Raw genomic sequence first — 14,340 nt, forward strand, 5'->3', positions numbered from 1 at the left:
TTTTAAGCAACAAATATACAGAAAGTGCAACATCCTCACTATATAGCATCAGCGGTATTTGAATCTGGGGACTGAAGCACTTGAGCCTTTACTGTTTCAGTAAAAGGAGAAACTCCAGAAGGCTGTAGCCTTCACATGGACTAGCCTTTACAGGAGGGCGCAACACACATTTTACAAGCATGTTATAATAGCATGAAATGAAATAATTTTTTAAAACAGGTAATATGCCACACATTGCAAAGGATGCAAATATAAATACATTTCACAATATATCTGTGCCAGTAGCTTTAGGATCACAGTTAAGTATGATTCTAACACTGGTTTACCTAAACAGCTAACAGTATCTAGTAGTGATGGCAGTGTGGAGAGAGGTGGGAGTAAGCCAAGAATATGTAATTGGTGTCTTATTTTGCGTATTTCTGTGCAATGCTTCCATCAAGTGGTTGGTCTGCAATGAGGATAAGGTACCTACTGCTACTGCCAGCTAAGTGAAAGCAGTGAAGAGGCATTGGGAAGTGGAGGAGTTGGCGCTAAAAGGTTAGGGTTGTAGTGCTGGCTTTTCAGGCTGTAACTGAGATTTTTGTTTAATAACTGGATTCTTACAACTGAGCCTCAAACAGATACGTCTTCCTGAGCAATTTTCATTGACTGTTACTGAATATCTTGCAAAAGTTCATTAAGGGAAACCATGTGAACTTAAAATTTAATGCTTTGCCCTGGGACTGACAGGAAACCTTTTTCAGTAGAACCACTTTCAACACCAAATTAATACAGCATTTCTATGGAATATTTTGGCTGATTTTCAGATCAGAGCAGTATATTTAAAGCAAGATTGATACCAGTACATCTGTATTTATGTTTCAAAACAGCATTGTTCAGAAGTTTTGAATAAATCATTGGTGTATAAATCCTGCATCCTCAGTTGACCTAGATGTGGTAGATTTAATTATGTCAATGCTGAGAACTTTTAAGGGCCTGTTTTTTCTTTGCGATTTTATACTCAGGAATCTTTTTAACTGATTGCACAAATGTGAGTCCCCCAACCCTCATCTTCTTTGTTGGTTATGGGTATATATTATGTCTGGCTCTCTTCTTATTCAAATGTAAGAAATAGAATACAAAGAGAGAGGCTGGAGTTTTAGTCTACTATGAGAAAAGTGAAACCTTCATTTAACATCTTCAGTAATAAACAAAAACCAAACAAGCAAAAGGGAGGGATAGCTCAGTGGTTTGAGCACTGGCCTGCTAAAGCCAGCATTGTAAGTTCAATCCTTGAGGGGTCCACTTAGGGATCTGGGGCAAATTCAGTACTTGGTCCTGCTAGTGAAGGCAGGGGGCTGGACTCGATGACCATTCGGGGTCCCTTCCAGCTCTAGGAGATAAGTATATCTCCATTTAAAAAAAAAAAAAAAAAAAGAGCCAAATATCACTATGGGCAGAATTGAAATGGTAATGAAGCTTGCTTTCTGTGTGATGATCTAATAAATAAGCTCTGCTGGACCCAAAGCACTCTCATTTTGGGTCTAACAAGAAGAGCGTTCCTGAATTTCCCAATGAGGGTGTATCTGCTGCTGTTCTGATGCTTCCGGTGTGTATGCTCTGGATTCCACACCCATGAAATCTGGGGTGAATTCAAGGCACACAGAGTGGTTTCCTGCACCAAGATGAGAGAACACAATTTCATCCTCCAGAATTGGAAAACTAAGAGGTGGTCCAAGAGGTCAACAGATGCTTAATTTTCTGAAGGAAGCAAGGAGGACCTGTCTTTGAAAGTCGATTAAGATTATCATTAGGTTTTCTAGGCTTATGTAAGAGAAACTTGGAAGAATTAGAACAAGTGGAGAATTTCAAAAATGATGTCCCATTCAGCACCTTCACTGCAGAGAAGTTAAGAATTGATGTGGAATGAATTGCAATCTCATCCCTGTTTGCAGTGCAATTGGTGGGCTGAAATGAAGAAGTTTACATTGACAGTGCCATGCTGTACCTATCCTATGCACAAATAGAGGTCTTAATTCTCCAGTGCTGTCTATCTGCCATCATTCACATTGTATTCATGTAGGGTGAAATCTTAGTCCAATTGAAATCGACTGGAATTTTTCCATTTTTTTCTGTGGAATCAGAATTTGACCCATAACTTTAAAAAAATGAATGAAAAATACCACAGGTAGAAGGATCCTGTTGACTCTTAAACAAAACATGACAAAATATAGAACAAATCTTGAGAACACATCTGGGAAAGTATGTTTTCAGTTTTTCTTCAACTATCTTGAAAAGACATTTACTGTTAATGCTACCCACAGTGAAGAAAGTGGAATCATGCATAAGTAAATAGCATGAATCAAATACAGAAAGCTAAATAAAGGAAAACTATGGTGACATTAGGACATTACAACACAATATATCAGATTTTCAGCTGGCCTCACACTAACCTTTGATTTTTAACCTCAAAATTGTGGGTGCTGGTGCAGTTGCACATGGAAATCTGAATGACCTTTTGTATGCACAAACTTGAGCCACAGTGCATTACATATGATCTTAAAAAATGTGGTTTCTGATATACTGTCCCTTAAAGAGAGACATAAAAATAAAGGGAAGTTCTCTAAATGTTAGAAATCAACATTCTTGCAAATAAACATAATTTACAATACTGTGTAATTGTATTCATATAGCAAATTCCAGGAACACTTGCCACTTGCAATCACCTGCCTTGAGAACTATTGCTTATGGTGACTATTCTTACACCTTTAACATGTTCAAACTGTCTCTCAATGGCTTTTTCGCATAGACACAATGCTTGAGGTAGTTTGTAGGAAGACAGCTATCCACTTCCATAATGGAGATCTTTGTTCCCCCACAGTACTCTATCTCCTTGTACATTTACTCCAATGACTAGAACACATTTGTATTGGTGTGACTTTAGTATCAATGTGATGTTTGCGATGCATACAACAGAGATTATTTAAATAGTTACACTCTTCATGAGACCACCTTCACCACTTCCCCTGAGCTCCTGTGTTTTCTTTTCTTGGTCACAGAAGACTATAGCCACAGCCAGAACCTATAATCACCTTGTGAACAGAAGGGAAACATCTCTCTGAAAATGGCTGATGTGACACCCCTACCTTGTCCAGAAGCTGAAGGAGTAAAAGACTTTCAGAATAAATTTGGAAATTGAAAATCTTTTTGTAAACTTGGTCTTCACCAGTCTTGAATAAATGAATTTTATTCTTCTTCGGGATGATTTAGAGGCAGCAGTGACCAATTGAGATTCAAATTAGGTTTTCTGCAATTGGAGAGAGAAACTAAGGCCTGGTCTACACTATGACTTTAATTTGGATTTAGCAGCATTAAATCGAATTAACCTTGCACCCGTCCACACAACGAAGCCATTTATTTTGAAATAAAGGGCTCTTAAAATTGATTTCTGTACTCCACCCCGACGAGCGGAGTAGCGCCAAAATCGATATTGTCATTTCGAATTAGGGTTAATATGGTCGCAATTTGATAATATTGGCCTCCGGGAACTGTCCCACAGTGCACCATTGTGACGTCTCTGGACAACAATCTGAACTCGGATGCACTGGCCAGGAAAAGCCCCACGAACATTTGAATTTCATTTCCTGTTTGCCCAGCGTGGAGAGCACAGGTGACCACAGATAGCTCAGCTCATCAGCACAGGTAACCATGCAGGCTGATAATTGAAAAAGAGCACCAGCATGGACCGTACAGAAGGTACTGGATCTGATCGCTATATGGGGAGAGGATTCAGTGCTAGCAGAACTTAGTTCAAAAAGACGAAATGCCAAAACTTTTGAAAAAATCTCCAAGGGCATGATGGAGAGAGGCCACAATAGGGACTGCCGCGTGGAAGTCAAGGAGCTCAGACAAGCCTATCAAAAAACAAAGGAGGCAAATGGTCGCTCCGGCTCAGAGCCGCGGACATGTCGCTTTTACGCCGGGCTGCATACAGTTCTAGGGGGGGACGCCACCACTACCCCACCTCTGACCGTGGATTCCGAGGTGGGGATAATCTCATCAGCTACACCAGAGGATTCTGCGGACGGGGAAGAGGAGGAGGAGGAGGACGAGCTTGCGGAGAGCACCCAGGATCATCATCTCAGCCTGACTGAAGTACCCTCCCAACCCTCCCAACCCAGTATCCAAGACCACGACCCCATGGAAGGGACCTCAGGTGAGTTTACCTTTTAAAATATAAAACTTGTTTTAAAAGCAAGCGTTTTTTAATGATTACTTTGCCCTGAGGACTTGGGATGCATTCACGGCCAGTACAGCTACTGGAAAAGTCTGTTAACGTGTCTGGGGATGGAGCGGAAATCCTCCAGGGATATCTCCATGAAGCTCTCCTGGAGGTACTCCAAAAGCCTTGCCAGAAGGTTTCTGGGCAGTGCAGCATTATTCCGTCCTCCATGGTAGGACACTTGACCACGCCATGCTTGCAGCAAGTAATCTGGTATCATTGCATGACCAAGCCTGGCAGCGTATGGTCCCGGTGTTTGCTGGCATTCAAGCAACATCCGTTCTTTATCTTGCTGTGTAATCCTCAGGAGAGTGATATCGCTCATGGTTACCTGGTTGAAATACGGGAATTTTAATTAAGGGGACAGAGATGGCCGTTCCTACTGGGCTGTTTGCCTGTGGCTGAAAAGAAATCCTTCCCTGCAGTTAGCCAAGCACGGGCGGGGGTGGGGGGGAGAATTGGCCCTGAGCTTTTCGCGTTTGGCTAGCAGGGATCTTCCCTGTTACCAGCCACACGGTCGGGGGGAGGGGTACAGCTATCATCCCAGATAATTCATGGTGGGAGGTGGGGGGGGGCGGGGAGGTTAGTTTGGTTTCTGCAGGGATCTTCCCTGATACCAGCCATGCGGTGGGGGGAGGGATAAAGCCATCATCCCAGAGAATTGGATGAGGGGGGGGTTAGTTTGTTTTCTGCTGCTGAAGGTTAACAGGAAAACCGCAGCAGTCAACGGGCTTTGCTTGGTATGTGGGAAAGGAGGGCGCAGAAGCCAAAAGACAATGGCTTACCATGGTCGCATGCAAGCTGAATTCTGTTGCCTGGACCTGCGTCTGTGATCTCTAACACCAAAGCCACAGGCACTCAATATTATGATGGAAAATGCGACCTTGTACTGAAATCACATGTGCTATGTAATGTGAATAGAGTTGTTCACCATGAAAGAGTATAAGCATTGTTCTGTAAAATGTATCATTTTAAAAACTTCTCTCCTTTTTTTCAACCCTCCCTCCAGCAGCTGCAAATTTTTCAAGCCTCCCTCCTCCGTCCCGAAGGCTATCTCAGAGAAGGTGGTGGAGAAAGAGGACGCGAGACGAGATGTTCACGGAAATAATGGAATGCACCCGCAATGGAAGAGCTCATTTGAATGAGTGGAAGGACACGGTATCTAAATTTAGAAAGATGCCAGTGAATGTGAGGTCATGAGGGACGCTTGAGATGAGACGTGGCAGGCTGCAATGCTGGGGCTGCTGCATGATCAAATGGACATGCTCCGGTGTCTGGTGGAGCTTCAGAAATGGCAGCAGGATAACAGACTGCCGCTGCAGCCGCTGTATAACCTCCCTCCCCCCTCACCATGTTCCATATCCTCCTCACTCAGACGTGTAAGAACGTGGGGGGGGGGGAGAAGCTCCGTGCACCCTCCCACTCCACCCTAGTGGACAGCCCAACCAAAAGGCTGTCATTATATTGAATTTTTTCAGTGGCCTTTTACTTCCCTCTTCTCCTCCTTCCAAACCTCACCCAGATTACCTTGTCGGTTCTCTCCCTATGTTTATAATCAATTAATAAAGAATACATGATTTTTAAACAATAGTGACTTTATTTCCTTTGAAAGCAACCTGGGGGAAGGGGGAGGGTGGGTTCCTTACAGAGAATGAATGAGTCAATTAAGGGAGCGGGTTTTCATGAAGGAGAAACAAACAGAAATTTCACACTGTAGCCTGGCCAGTCATGAAACTGGTTTTCAAAGCTTCTCTGATGCACAGTGCTTCCTGGTGTGCTCTTCTAATCGCCCTGGTGTCTGGCTGCGCGTAATCAGCAGCCAGGCGATTTGCCTCAGCCTCCCACTCCACCATAAAGGTCTCCCCCTTACTTTCACAGAGATTGTGGAGCACACAGCAAGCAGAAATAACAATGGGGATATTGGTTTGGCTGAGGTCTGAGCAAGTCAGTAATGATCGCCAGCGACCTTTTAAACGGCCAAATGCACATTCTACCACCATTCTGCACTTGCTCAGCCTGTAGTTGAACAGCTCCTGACTCCTGTCCAGGCTGCCTGTGTATGGCTTCATGAGCCATGGCATTAAGGGGTAGGCTGGGTCCCCAAGAATAACTATTGGCATTTCAACATCCCCAATGGTTATTTTCTGGTCCGGGAAGTAAGTCCCTTGCTGCAGCCATTTAAACAGATTAGTGTTCCTGAAGACATGAGCGCCATGAACCCTTCCCGGCCAGCCCACATTGATGTTGGTGAAACATCCCTTGTGATCCACAAGTGCTCGCAGCACCATTGAAAAGTAACCCTTGCGGTTTATGTACTGGGTACCCTGGTACTCTGGTGCCAAGATAGGGATATGGGTTCCATCTATCGCCCCACCACAGTTAGGGAATCCCATTGTAGCAAATCCATCCACTATGACCTGCACATTTCCCAGAGTCACTACCTTTTGTAGCAGCACCTCAGTGATTGCTTTGGCTACTTGCATCACAGCAGCCCCCACAGTAGATTTGCCCACTTCAAATTGATTCCCAACTGACCGGTAGCTGTCTGGCGTTGCGAGCTTCCACAGGGCTATCGCCACTCGCTTCACAACTGTGAGGGCTGCTCTCATCTTGGTATTCTGGCCCTTCAGGGCAGGGGAAAGCAAGTCACAAAGTTCCAAGAAAGTGCCCTTACGCGTGCGAAAGTTTTGCAGCCACTGGGAATCGTCCCACACCCGCAACACTATGCGGTCCCACCAGTCTGTGCTTGTTTCCCGGGCCCAGAATCGGCGTTCCACTGCTATAACCTGCCCCATTAACAGCATGATCTCCAAAGCACTGGGTCCTGCGGTTTGATAGAATTCCATGTCCATATCCTCATCACTCTCGCTGCCGTAGCCTACTCCTCGCTGCCTAGTTTTGCAGGTTCTGGTTCAGCATAAACTGCATGATAACGCACGAGGTGTTTACAATGTTCATGACTGCTGTCTTGAGCTGAGCGGGCTCCATGCTTGCCATGGTATGGCGTCTGCACTGTTCACCCAGGAAAAAGGCGCGGAACAGTTGTCTGCCATTGCTTCCCTGGAGAGGGGGGAGGATATACCCAGAACCACCCGCGACAATGTTTTTGGCCCCATCAGGCATTGGGATCTCAACCCAGAATTCCAATGGGTGGAGGAGATTGCGGGAACTATGGGATAGCTACCCACAGTGCAGTGCTCCAGAAATCGATTCTAGCCCCGGTACATGGACGCACACCACCGAATTAATGTGCTTGGTGTGGCCGCATACATTCGACTTTATACAATCTGTTTCCAAAATTCGAATTATATAAATTCAGATTAATCCCGTAGTGTAGACATACCCTAAGGATACAGCAAATACTTTCTCTGAGGAGAGCTGAACCTTCTCATTCCTGAAGGTTCAATAGCTGAGACACTGTGTCCTGCCTGTCACCTCAGTCTTTCTGACTGGCTGTATATAAGCCCTTGGGATGAGTTGAGTAACTTAGATCGATTCCCCCCAGCATAGACCAGGCCTTAGATGGGAGCAAGGTTAGGAGAGTGCTGAGTGTTTTTGAAAATCCAACCCTTGAAGGTTGCTCTCAGGGTATTCTCACCACAGCCTAAGAAGACTTGCTCTTGGATGTAGATAAAGCAGAGAAGGCCTTTTTTATCCAATCAGTTATGAAAGATTTAATTAAATTTGGCAATAACTTGATGCAAAACATCTCTACAAAGTGGCAATTCTTCAACAAAAAAACTTCAGAAACAGACTCCAATGAGAAACTGCAGAACTGGAATTAATTTCCAAACTGGGCACCATCAAATTAGGCCTGAATAAAGACTGGGAGTGGATGGGTCACTACAAAAACTAAAAGCTAATTTCCCCATGCTAATTTCCCCCTTCTGTTACTCAGACCTTCTCGTCAACTGTTTGAAATGGGCCACCCTGATTACCACTACAAAAGTGATTTTTCCTCTTGCTTATAATAGCCAACTTTAATTTGCATTGTCTCATTAGAACTGAACCTCCACTTGATAAGGCAACTCCCATCTTTTCATGTACTGTGTGTATATATATCTTCCTACCTATTTTCCATTCCATGCATCTGATGAAGTGGGTTTTAGCCCACAAAAGCTTATGCCTAAATAAATTTGTTAGTCTCTAAGGTGCCACAAATACTCCTCATTGTTTTATCGCTACAATATTTGTTCCTGACAGTGATTCCAGATGATCTGTAGCTGCTAATTTATTTATTAAAATATCTACATTTAGATATTGAGGAGACCAACCTAATTCCTAAAGTCTAGCTAGCTCCTTAATTGAAACTTTCTCGTTCTTTAAGATAACCAGTTGCATGTTAAATGCCACTGCAAGGATCTTGTCTCGTGTCCTCACAAAATGGGTCTGATAGGTTTTTATGTATGGTACCAATTCCAGTGTAGTGGCTATGAGATTTCAGCTGGATTTGACTACATCTAAGGAAGGAGCAAGTCCTGACATAGTAAGCTCCCCACATAAATAAGATACAGTAAATTAAAACGGAGCATTAAGCAAAGGAACACAAAAACATACAGGATCATAATACAGTTTTTCTTTTAAAATCTAGCTCCTTTTGTCTAATAAAGTATTAGAACATTTTGGTGGGAATAATATATTATTTTGTGTATGGTGTGAATTGGAATTTTGATAGACAGAGTAAGCTGCAATCCAATTCTAAACTATAGATTTTCAAGCAGATTGATGCAACAAATTGTTAGCAAATAGCAGTTTGCAATTTGATGCTAATTAGACATAAGGCAAATATGTGCCATGACAAATTAGCAGCAAACCATACTGAAGAGGATTAGCAAGAGCTGGCACAGAGACTGCTCGATTTTGCATACTTTCTTGTCTTAGTCTAGGAAGTCTGAGCCAGTTTTCCTTCGCTGTAAATAGGAAACCAGAGCAGAGATCACAAGCATGCTAGAATGCCTTTAATTGCATATTTGAAATGTTTTAACTCTCTTTTAATCCCATGGAAGTTTTTCTCCATACCACCAGTTTTATTATCTTGGGGGATGATCAAGAACTTTGTGCATTTAATGTTAAAACTAAATGTAATATGAGGTAAGTAACTCATGGGGTTGTTTACTTATGCAAGTCTGTTGAAATTCTAGATATAAGAAATAAATCTCCATTCTTATTCTAAACACCTTTGCTTAATTTCCTGTCAATCTGAATATTTTTCAGCAGACTTAATTTCATTAACAAATTATTTTTTGTTAGAAAAATCACATTTTCCATTGATGCACACTAGGGACTTGTAGTATTTAGAATGTCGATTAAACTCATCTGGCTATCCAGAAGTGATAATCAATTTGTGTTTACAATCCAGATTGAAGCAGCTAGCCAGTCTTTAACCCAGTTCTTCAGACATATGCCTAAATACAAACTTAACCATGAGCATATATTTAGGTTTGAGAACAAACTACTTTTATATACATAAAGGGGACGATAAAATGAGTGCAATATAATTTCAGAACCAAAGAGAAACATTGAAGGAATCAATTTGTATATATGCATGCAGGTGATGCAAAACAGTACATGCATAATTTGCACATGTGGATACAGTGACTTCACATTCATTCACAGTAACTGCTTATATAAATGATCAGCTAGATTAGTAACTGGATATTTGCACACGCAGTTACCTTGATTGCGCATGCAGTCATAGTAAATGTGTATGCAAATTACATTAATATAATGTATGCATGCAACTTATTGTAGTTATATCTTAAAGGAAATGCATTACTCTATTTGGGAGGCACATGTCCTCAGTGTTAGAACAGCCAAATATGAGTCAGGACTCCCATGATCTGTTTTCCAATCTGCCATAGATCTGTCGTGTGATCTTGGGTAAGATATTTCCTCTTTCTGTTTGTCTGCTTCTCTGGGTGTAAAATGTGGATAATACTTTTGCGAAGTGCTTAGCCATTCTGGATGTGTGTGGGTTTGTGGGTGTGCATATGGAGTTGGTATTTTTTGTTTTGAGTTTAAAAAGCAGTAGCAAGAATCAAGTCCAAATTGCAGTAATTTTGTAGCGCACCTGACCTTTCTTATATATAATTAACATCTCTAAGTATTGAATTAAAGACTTAGTCTCTTGAAATTCCATTGACAATTTTGTTAGCATTGAGAATACTAAACAGAAAAAACACTAAAAATGTCTTTTTGTTAAGATTAAACAGTTTACATTATTTTCTTGAATTGAAAGTCCCAGGTGTAAACCACTATCCATACCATACTCTCAGTTAACATTTGCTGATGACTACTTTGCACATTTAAATTCTAGATATGTAAGATGACATGTTTATGCTTCACAGAATCAATGGGTAGATTAGTAATTCTTAAATACTATTCTGCTTTCCAAATCTCAGTTTCTAGACCATACAAAATACTTAATTTATTAGCTGGTTTAAAATTATTACTTGACTAAAAAGATTTTTTTTTTAATTCTCAACATTCTTATGACCATATATGGACCAAAAATTGTACGAAAAAATTCAGAGGGATTAAGACATTATGTGGTTACGTGAACACAAACAGTTCAGTGAGCAAATTAAATAAAGTGGAAAAATAATAGTAAATTAATCACAAAAAAGATATTTAATTTCTCTCCTTAGTCATAAAAAGAATTCCTCAGACAGTTTTAAAAATGAATTATAACAAATTTTGCTACAAAGCTATCTTTATGTATAAACAACATAATACCCACCAAGGATTTTTTTTTAAAGGGAAGGAAGATTACACAGTAACAAACCAACACATCATCAGTGATCTACAACCCATCCTGGACAACGATCCCTCACTTTCACAGGCCTTGGGAGGCAGGCCAGTCCTCGCCCACAGACAACCCGCCAACCTTAAGCATATTCTCACCAGCAACCACACACTTCACCATAGTAACTAACTCAGGAACCAATCCATGCAACAAACCTCAATGCCAACTCTGCCCACATATTTACACCAGCGACACCATCACAGGACCTAACCAGATCAGCCACAACATCATCGGTTCATTCACCTGGACGTCCACCAATGTTATATACACCATCATGTGCCAGCAATGCCCTTCTGCTATGTACATCGGCCAGACTGGACAATCCCTACGTAAAAGGATAAATGGACACAAGTCAGATATCAGGAATGGCAATACACAAAAACCTGTAGGAGAACACTTCAACCTCCCTGGACACACACTAGCAGATTTAAAGGTAGCCATCTTACAGCAAAAAAAACTTCAGGACCAGACTCCAAAGAGAAACTGCTGAACTTCAGTTCATTTGCAAATTTGACACCACCAGCTCAGGATTAAACAAAGACTGTGAATGGCTAGCCAACTACAAAAAGCAGTTTCTCCTCCCTTGATGTTCACACCTCAACTGCTAGAAGAGGGCCTCATCCTCCCTGATTGAACTAACCTCGTTATCTCTAGACTGATTCTTGCCTCCATATTTATACCTGCCTCTGGAAATTTCCACCACGTGTGTCTGATGAAGTGGGTATTCACCCACGAAAGCTTATGCTCCAATACATCTGTTAGTCTATAAGGTGTCACAGGACTCTGTCGCTTTTTACAGTAACAAAAGTTTATTATAAACCATCTGTGTGAAATTCTAAAAACATTGTGTTATACACGTTATACATGTTGTTCATTCTATGCGTGTATAGGGCATGGTCCTGCAAGTGACTCCGAGTGGGGCTAGGTTTGGAGTTAAAAAAAAACCCAATATTTGCATGTTATGCTAGAACTACACTGTTATTTTAATGTAACCTTTTTTCTGCACTCCTCCTCACTACTGTTTTTTTCCTCCACCTGTTGTGTCATATCTGAAATTCAGGCCCTGATCCTGCAGTTGGACCCTTATGCCTAGGGCCCTACCAAATTCACAGTCCATTTTGGATTTTAAAAATTGTAAATTACATGATTTCAGCTATTTAAATCTGAAGTTTCACAGTGTTGTAATTGTAGGGGTCCTGACCCAAAAAGAAGTTGTGGAGGGATTGCAAAGTCATTGTATGGGGGATTGCAGTACTGCTACACTTACTTCTGCACTGCTGCTGGCAGTGGTGCTGCCTTCAGAGCTGGGCGGCCAGAGAGCAGTGGCTGCTGGCCAGGAGCCGAGCTCTGAAGGCAGAGCCACTGCCAGTAGCAGCACAGAGGTATGAATGGCATGGCTGCCCTCATTTCTGTGCTGCTGGCTTCAGAGCTGGACCCTCGGTCAGTAGTCACCACTCTCCAGCCACCCAGCTCTGAAGGCAGCAGTGCAGAAGTAAGGGTGGCAATACCGTGACCCCCCTAAAGTAACCTTGCGACCCCCCCTTCCACAACTCCCTTTTGGGTCAGGACCCCCAGTTTGAGAAACGATGGTTTCTCCCGTGAAATCTGTATAGTAAAGGGCAAAAGCACACAAGACCAGATTTCATGGGGGAAGACCAGATTTCATGGTCCATGATGCGTTTTTCATGGCTGTGAATTTGGTAGGGCACTACTTATGCCTTTGCCAGATTCCACTGAAGTCAGTAGGCCTCCATGTTGGCACAGAGGACTATCTGGGCAGATCAGATTGCAGGACTTCCTATCTAGGGCTTTAAGATGTAAGCTGTCTTCGATAGTGATGGTGTCTTTCTTTGTTTTTTCTCGGAAAGACGTGGGACACTTATGGGCACTACAAACTCATAATAAAAATAATCGTGTTACTTCCCTATACAAGATGTTGCTTTTATTAATATGTAATATGCACATCTTTTTACTTTCAGTGTACTGCCGCCCATTTAATTTCCCCATTCCTTTATGATCTCAATAACATTTTTAATTCTCTTTCTGTTTTCTCCACACAAATGCCTTTATTGATACTGATTTGATCATGGAAAGATGTTGCTGTTGCTGCAGGCATCAGTACGGCTGATCCCAACAAATAGCATCCGTTACTTCAGCCACTGTATGTGGTGTTCCTCAATTTTGCAAGTTTTCCCTCACCTGATTTGGCTTTTCAGAGGCTCTAGAGAGTGCCTGCTACACTAGCTGATCAATGCATTATCACATTATACAGGGACTTCCTCAAGGAAGAGATCCCATTTCCAGACTCACTCCAGCAGCACTCAGTACTAGAAACCAATTCCAGTTTTCTTAAAGGAGTTAGGAATTTATATTTTTTCCTAGTCTTTATTTCAACAGGAAATACTCTGCTAAAGTGTACTTACCTTATTTCTCAGGCAACAACCTTCTTTAAAATCTAGAAGGGATGTTTTGCCATAGCTAAGAACACCGGGACTCTGCTCTCTGTGAAGGCAGCAATGTTGAGTTCTTGGTGAAATGGGAATTTGAACGTATGGAAGGAGTGTGATAACCTGTCGGTTGGTAAATTTGGGCTAAGAGTACAATTAGTTGAAAGGGACAGAGTTAAGCAGCTTAGGGTCAAAAGTTCTCTTTAAATGGTTATAATTGTTAAAGGAAATCAAATTCAATCCAAGGGTCAAATTCTGTGTCTTCCCCTGTAAAAGGTCGAGTGAGGCTGTCTCAAAAATGTTCTGCCCTTATTCTGGTTCCAAAGAGAGCCCACTCCTCAGACCTTCAATAAGAGCATTTCCGAGGAAGTGCCTGACTGCCTTTTACATGTTGACATACAGATACCCTCAACTGTTACCCCTATATAGTTTATTCTTACCCCGCTGACTGCTTAAAGCAAGAATACAAACATGTTAACATCCACCCCCTCTACTTGACCAGACTGGCAGGGGATAGGTCCTGGTGAGCCTGTCTATGGACATTGTCACTTGTCCCTGCAGCCTAATGGGGTCTTTCAAAACCTATTACCTGGGCATCCCCTGGCCTTGGGGCTTTTAAGGTTCTTCCTTTAGTGAATGCACATTCGACACCCAACCTGCAATCCCAACCCTCGCCCCCCCCCCCCCCCCCCCGCCATCTGGTTATGTCCATTGCTGCAATTGAGTTATGGATTATGCAAGGTTTACAGGTCTGCTCTTCCAGTAATCTAGTCGGGTTGGAAAGGACATTTTCTTAATGGCAAATTGACTGTTTTTCAGTCCACAAA

The sequence above is a fragment of the Malaclemys terrapin genome, chromosome 14 (genome assembly GCF_027887155.1).
Source record: "Malaclemys terrapin pileata isolate rMalTer1 chromosome 14, rMalTer1.hap1, whole genome shotgun sequence".
Classification (NCBI taxonomy): domain Eukaryota; kingdom Metazoa; phylum Chordata; order Testudines; family Emydidae; genus Malaclemys; species Malaclemys terrapin.